General features: G+C 47.8%; 1 protein-coding gene across 1 annotated transcript in view; it reads left to right on the forward strand.

Annotated features, from left to right (window-relative positions):
* Lars2 (leucyl-tRNA synthetase 2, mitochondrial) overlaps positions 1-7,419 on the forward strand; it is a 105,440-nt gene that overhangs the window by 25,995 nt on the left and 72,026 nt on the right. The window lies entirely within an intron of this gene.

Raw genomic sequence — 7,419 nt, forward strand, 5'->3', positions numbered from 1 at the left:
ATTAACTGGTCTTTATTTATATTTTGTTCTGAGTTCAGAATTGATATGCACACAGCCCACAGTAATTCTGGCACATAACAGTCTTTAGTGTGTAAATCTTCCAGAAAGTTTCACACCAAAGGCAGTGGGAAATTCCAGCCTCAGGGGGGTTCGCCGGTAACTACTTGGGGGTCATGCTAACCGTCAAAGAGACCCTCAGAGACCCAGGCCTTGGAGGAGTAGGCTGCTGAACAAAAGAGACTGCGGTTGGATCTTCAGTGAAAGGCCCCTCCCATGCCGTGATCCCTCTGAGCACCCCTCCCATGCCGTGATCCCTCTGAGCACCCCTCCCATGCCGTGATCCCTCTGAGCACTCTCCCATGCCATGATCCCTCTGAGCACCCCTCCCATGCCGTGATCCCTCTGAGCACCCCTCCTATGCCGTGATCCCTCTGAGCACCCTCCCATGCCATGACCCCTCTTAGCACCCCTCCCATGCCGTGATCCCTCTGAGCACCCCTCCCATGCCGTGATCCCTCTGAGCACCCCTCCCATGCCGTGATCCCTCTGAGCACCCCTCCCATGCCGTGATCCCTCTGAGCACCCCTCCCATGCCATGACCCCTCTTAGCACCCCTCCCATGCCGTGATCCCTCTGAGCACCCCTCCCATGCCGTGACCCCTCTTAGCGCCCCACTTGCTCAACAGACTGAAGCATTTTGTGTCGGGAGCAGGGTGGGGTGGGCGGGGGCGGGCTCACTTACTAAAGCACTGGGCAGTGCAGTGCAGTTCAAGAGTCCTTGGCTTGTTTGGTTTTGGTTTTCTTCTCCTGCCTCACATCATGTTGTCCTGAGCACCCAGTGGGGATTTGTTGGTAGAGAGTGAAATACAGGCCATCACAGAGAACCCCTCAGGGGTAACATTTGTGGTTTCCTTGAGGGCGAAGATGGACTGTTGGCCCTTTGTCATGGTAATAGTAACACCCTCCACAAAAGACTTGAGATTATAGGATCTTTGGGTATGGTGGTAAATTTGCAGTCCGAGAGAAATGAAAGGTTGTTTGTATTGATTTTCATACTTGTTCTTCGTCTCCCTCTCCCCTGACGCTAACCCCCGCCCCCAGCCCTCTGTTTGTGTGTGCGTGTGTGTGCGTGTGTGTGTCTGTGTGTGCATGTGTATGTGTGTGTGTGTGTATGTATGTATGTGTACGCATGCGTGCGCGTGTGTGTGACCCAGGGCTCCAGCTCTAGCCCATACTTATTTTCTAATTAGAATGTTTAAAAACGTGTGTGGGTGTTTTGCTTGTGTGTATGTCTGCACCACACACTAGCTTTTTGACCTTGGAGGCCAGAAGATGGTGTCAGATGCTTTGAAATTGAGTCACAAATGGCTGTGGGTGCAGGAGACCAAGCGCAGGTCTCCTTGGAAGAGCAGAGCCTGCTCCTAACTGCTGAGTCATCACTCTAGCTCCTCAAATCCAACTTTTAAAAACAGTTGTGGGAGGCTCTTGCAAAGAATTAGGGTTTAGTTCCTAGCATCCACATGACGGCTCACAGCCAGAGGGTTCTGATCCTCTCTGAGGGCCCTCCACTTATGTGGTGCACACCTAATACACATAAGATAATAATAATATATATATATTTAAAGCCAATAAGTACCCTTTTTGTCATGATCCCCCCCCCCCCCCCCCCCCCCGACAGGGTTTCTCTGTGTAGCCCTGGCTGTCCTGGACTCACTTTGTAGACCAGACTGGCCTTGAACTCAGTAATCCACCTGCCTCTGCCTCCCGAGTGCTTGGGATTAAAGGTGTGCACCATCACACCTGGCCTTTTTAATGATTTCTTACATTTGCCATTTTGTTTTCTTTTTTCTCTAGGAATTTGAAAATATCAGTTCTGGATTGTATTCTGTATTCTGCTAAAACATAATTGTAAAGTTTTTGTTTGCTTGGTTTTAGCAACACATGCTAGGTATCAACATTAAAAATATAGAATAGCCTGTTGACATTTTCCACTTTAAAAAAAGATTTATTGATTTATTAAGTACAGTGTTTTGCCTGCATCTACACCTGCAGGCCAGAAGAGGGCACCAGATCTCCTAATAGATGGTTGTGAGCCACCATGTGGTTGCTGGGAATTGAGCTCATGACCTTTGGAAGAGCAGTCAGTGCTCTTAACCTCTGAGCCATCTCTCCAGCCCCATATTTCTTAATCAGTAGTGCTAATCCCTAAGCATTCAAATATATGAGGCCATGGGAGCCATTTTTATATAAATTACCACACCATGCATTGTCTTTAAATTTTTTTTTAACTTTTATGAGATTCCTAGGAATTTGGCAGGAATTACAAAGGTTTTGCACGAGTCAAGATCATAACCAGGAGATTGACACCAGTGTGATACTGTTAGCTAGGACTCAGCTCGCTCACATAACTGCAGTGCTGTGTTGTTTGTGTGTGTAACCACCAGCAGCTCCAAGGTCAACCAGAACCTCTACACCAGGTGCGCTTTACGCTCTCACTTTGAGGTGCACTGGGGTTATAGGTGGTGGTGGTGCTGATGTATTGTGTCTCTCTGCTTCAGAAGTTTATTAATTCCGGTAGGATGGCTGTGGTGAGGTAGAACATCTGAGCAAAGCTGTTCTGTTATGGCAGACAGGGAGTGGAGACAGTTTTCTCCGAATCTTTTTCTCTGCCCTGGCCACTTAGCAGTGTCATCAGCATCTATTCCTGTGCGGATCCTTTGATTCTAGTTTTGCCTGCTGTTCAGTACACAGATGCTCGTGCTTCGTGGAGGCGGCTCACTCTGGTGCTTGCCCAGGATCTTTCTGAAGAGCATTGATTTCTATAAGCTCAGTGCACACGCAGCCTCCTGTTCCCCTTGGTCACCGTTCTTTCAATCTCGTTTTCTTCTACTTTTGGAAAAACTTGTCGTTTTTATGTAGATTCGATGCTGTCTTTAGTATTGGTACTACTTTTGCTTTTGTATATTTAGATTTATAGCTTTTCCTTACCTCATCCAGCCCATCTTTCTTCCTCTCATTGTCTTGCTGTTCTGTTCTTCTTCATAGACCATATATCTTCAGACGTCTTCTGGAATGCAAAGAGATGTTTTTAAAAAGATTTATTTATTACTTATACAATATTCTGACTGCATGTGTGCCAGCACGCCAGAAGAGGGCACCACATCTCATTACAGATGGCTGTGAGCCACCATGTGGTTGCTGGGGATTGAACTCAGGAACCTTTGGAAGAGCAGCCAGTGCTCTTAACCTCTGAGCCATCTCTCCAGGCCCCCCGCAAAGACATTTTTAATGAAAATTTATTTTTGCTTCCTACAGTGTCTCTAACAGTTTAGACTGTTGTGTTCTCCTTGTTTGTTCCAGCGTCTTTCCTGGAGTTCTCTGCTCTTTCTAACTTTCTGCCTGAGCTGAGCAAGTATAGAATTGGAGACGGAGAGCCCCGTCATGCTGAGGGAGTGTTGAGACACCCAGGAGCTTTCTCTGCATCTTTACTTCTGTCTGGACCAGGACTCCACCTTCCGGTGCCTCTTCTTTGCTTTGACCTATAGTGAGAATTTTGGTTTCTTAAAAAACAAACAAACAAACAAACAAAAGTTATGTTGTGACTGTGTTTTGTTTTGCTTTTTAATCGCAGGTGTGGGATATGGGGCTGCTTCAGATTGTCCACAGCAGCTGACTATAATTTGACTTGTGCTCTAGGAAGGGTGTGGGGTTTTTTTTGTTTTGTTTTTGTTTTTTTGCCAGTTGCAGATTGTTTGTGTTTGGGATTCTGGGGACTCTTGAGAGGGTATAAATTCTAGCGCCCCGAGAGGGCCCGTTGCAGCTGCTGTTGGTTCCTGCTGCTGCTTTTGCTGTTCTTGGATTGCTGGGTCACTGGATTGCTGATAGCTGATTGCTGGTTGAAAATATTCTAATGATGAAGTTTGGACTCAACGCCCCTAATCAGCAGGAAATGTCTAAAGACGTCTACACCCCCTCTCCCCGCTAGCCTTCTTTCTTACCTAGTGTTGGCTGATTGGAAGGGAGTGGGGTGGAGAAGGATGGTTGATGAAAGAACCCAAGTAAGTAGCCATAACGCCTGGTTACGCCGATGTTTGTCCAAGTAAAGCCTGGTTACGCCGATGTTTGTCCAAGTAAAGCCTGGTTACGCCGATGTTTGTCCAGGTAAAGCCTGGTTACACCGATGTTTGTCCAGGTAAAGCCTGGTTACGCCGATGTTTGTCCAGGTAAAGCCTGGTTACGCCGATGTTTGTCCAGGTAAAGCCTGGTTACGCCGATGTTTGTCCAGGTAAAGCCTGGTTACGCCGATGTTTGTCCAGGTAAAGCCTGGTTACGCCGATGTTTGTCCAGGTAAAGCCTGGTTACGCCGATGTTTGTCCAGGTAAAGCCTGGTTACGCCGATGTTTGTCCGGGTGCAGGTGGCAGCATCGTGGATGCACTGTGAACATGACCTTTTGAAACACTGCAGCGTCTCTACAGCAGCACTTTGGGAGCCTTTCTGCCCACCTCGAGCCCATGGTCCCCCAACCTAGCCCTTTCAAGTAGCAGAGCCCTACTCCTTACAAGCCCTAAAAGGGAGAGATGCCGTGTGGCGCGTGGTCTTGTCTCATCTGCTGAAATTTCTTTCCGCTGTAGCCTGTCCGTGGCACCTCTGTCAAGCTCCCAGCCTCATCTTTATATTCTGCTTGTCATTTTAATGAGAACAAATGGAAGGAAAGAAATTTAGATCTGTGTTTAGATGCTTGTGCCCTCTTGTTCAAGAGTCCACCAGCATTTTTACTAAACCATCTGGAACATACAGAGCAACAAAGTGAGGGGCAGAGGGCCAGCGATGTGATGAGACAAAGCTGTGCTCTTTGCAAGCCGCGGTCCCATGTCTCATCAAAACCAGCAGATGGCTAAGTGACAAGTAACTAAATATTTGAAAGATCAGACAGCTCAGAAGTGCTAGCTTGTCCTCCAGACAGAGGAACAGCCCTGCAGCTGGGTCATAGCCCCCTTCCTCCTGACTCCCTGGGTTAGGAACAGCCTAGCAGCTGGGTCATAGCCTCCTTCCTCCTGACTCCCTGGGTGGGAAGTGCTGTGTGAGGCCCAGCTCTGGAGCTGTGTTCTCCTCCTCCTCACAGAGAAGGATGGGTTCTCTGGCCTGTGAAGCATATACATTCCTGGAATTAGTGCATTTCTGGTGATCCAGAGAGAATGTGAAATGTTGGCTGTCAGCACCGAGTTTCTCTGTCAGATGTCATTGTCAGAGCCGTGTTGCCGTGTTGAAAAAAGCTGAAGGCTGAAGGCAACTAGCTCAGCATCTACTAAGGGAAGAGGAAAGAGGAAATGGAATTCCAAACTGTGGGGGAAAGGGAGAAAGGAGAGAAAGGGGGAGTGAAAGAGTGGGAGAAATGGCTTTATTTGTGGAGCACTTGCCCAAGCTGTAGACTGTGTTAGCCTGCTTCCCCTCGCTGTAAGAAATACCTGAGATAATGAGAAAAGATAAAGAGAAAAGGATTATTCTGACTCACAGCCTTGGAGGGTCTGGGGAGGGAATCAGTCCGTCGTGGCAGGGAGCGTGTCACAGGAGCGTGTCACAGGAGCGTTGTCACTTCATAAGCAGCAGTGGGTGGGAGAAAAGCAGGAGACCGAGGACCTGAAACTCCCATACGCCTTTCCTCATAAAGAGTTAGCACTTGCCAGCAGTGCCAAGCTGGGCCTGCACATGGCCTTCAGGGGAGCGTGTAAGTCACAGCTGTGGCAACTGTAATTTCCTGACTGAGAGGTGGTTCTGAGTTCCTTGTGACAGTGAGTTGGTTTCTAAGTCTGTGGGCCCCATGAGCTTGCTCTGGACCAAGCCTGCCCGTGACTGGGGCTCCTTCCATCAGGACTCACCCAGATACTTACTTGGGGGTATCCCTAAGAGTTCATTTGAAAACCAGACAAATGTAATAAGAAAAAAGCCCAAACAAGATGTGCCGGCTAGTTTTATACCAACTTGACATGTTAGAATCATCTGAAAGGAGGGAACCTCAACTGAGAGCATGCTTCTGGCTGTAGTGTTTTTACTTAAATTGATGGGGATGGAGGGGGGTGGGTAGGGGGAATGGACCACCCAGCCTTTTGTGGGTGGTGCCATTTTACCCAGGGCTGGTGGTTCTGGGTTCTGTAATGAGTGCGCCAGTGAGCAGCACCCTCCACTCTTCTGCATAAGCTCTTGCTTCCAGGTTCCGCCCTGCTTGAGTTCCTGCCCTGACTCTCTTCCTCCCCAACTTGCTTTTGGTCATGGTATTTCATCATAGCAGTAGTAATCCTAACTGAGATAAAAGACAAGATCCAAAGTATATTTATGGCCATTGCCAGAGGAGAGCATTATTACTGGTCGGTAGATCTCGCGAGCAATCAAAACCTCATTCTCCCATGGAAACAGAGGTTTGATATCTCAGGCCCGGGTATCAGTGCTGTCTGGATTAACTCAGCATTTATTGTTTTCCATGAATCTAGAAGTGATTATCTTCTGAGATTCTCTGCTGCACAGATCTTGTTCCTACTTGCATTCATTTTTACTGGACTTTACATTTCAATGTCTGATTTCTCCTTTCTGTGTTCAGTATTCTGCGTGTGTCCATGCCCACAGAAAGGGTGAATGCTTTGTCCATTTTGAGGTCAGGCAAACACAGGAAGTGCTGTCCCAAGACACTTATCAGTGGAAAGAAACTTGAAGTGTGACCTCATGCTCTTTGTGCAGGGCATGTGGCTAAGAGAGATGTTCCATGTAGTTAGTGCAGAGCTGTGGGCGGGGGCTACATACGAGTTGGCAGCAGGGCAGCAGAGCTGCTGTTTCTTAGCCTCTGTTTATACTAGGGCACAGCTTTCCACATTTTGCTCATCAATGCCTTGTAGTTCGGATAAGGCTGTGTGTCTGTCGAGCACATGAGTGATGCTTCACAACTTGAATAAGTGTGGTAGCTACTGAAAGCACCATCTCTACCTACAACCTGAGTCAGGCCTGTTGCCACTGAGTGCTCCAAGGCATCCTCTTTGTCAGCACAGCATTCTTGTTTCTATTTCTCTTGCTTTTTTATCATGGTATAAGTTCTTTCTTTCTTTCTTTCTTTCTTTCTTTCCTTTTTTTTAGGGGGTGGTTTGGGTTTTTGGGTTTTTGAGACAGGGTTTCTCTGTGTAGCCTTGGCTGTCCTGGACTCGCTTTGTAGACCGAGCTGGCTTTGAACTCACAGCAATCTGGCTGCCTCTGCCTCCCGAGTATAATTTCATCTATAAAGAATTAGGGATTGGAGAGGCTACTCAGAAGGTAAGAGTGCTTGTTATGCAGTTGTGAGGTCTAGAACTCATACAACACGTGTCCCCACGCATACCTGTAACCCAGCGCAGAGTGGGGTAGAGACGGCAGCGTCATTTTGGCTTGCTATCCAGCTG

Source organism: Acomys russatus, chromosome 32 (assembly GCF_903995435.1).
Source record: "Acomys russatus chromosome 32, mAcoRus1.1, whole genome shotgun sequence".
NCBI classification, from domain to species: Eukaryota; Metazoa; Chordata; class Mammalia; order Rodentia; family Muridae; genus Acomys; species Acomys russatus.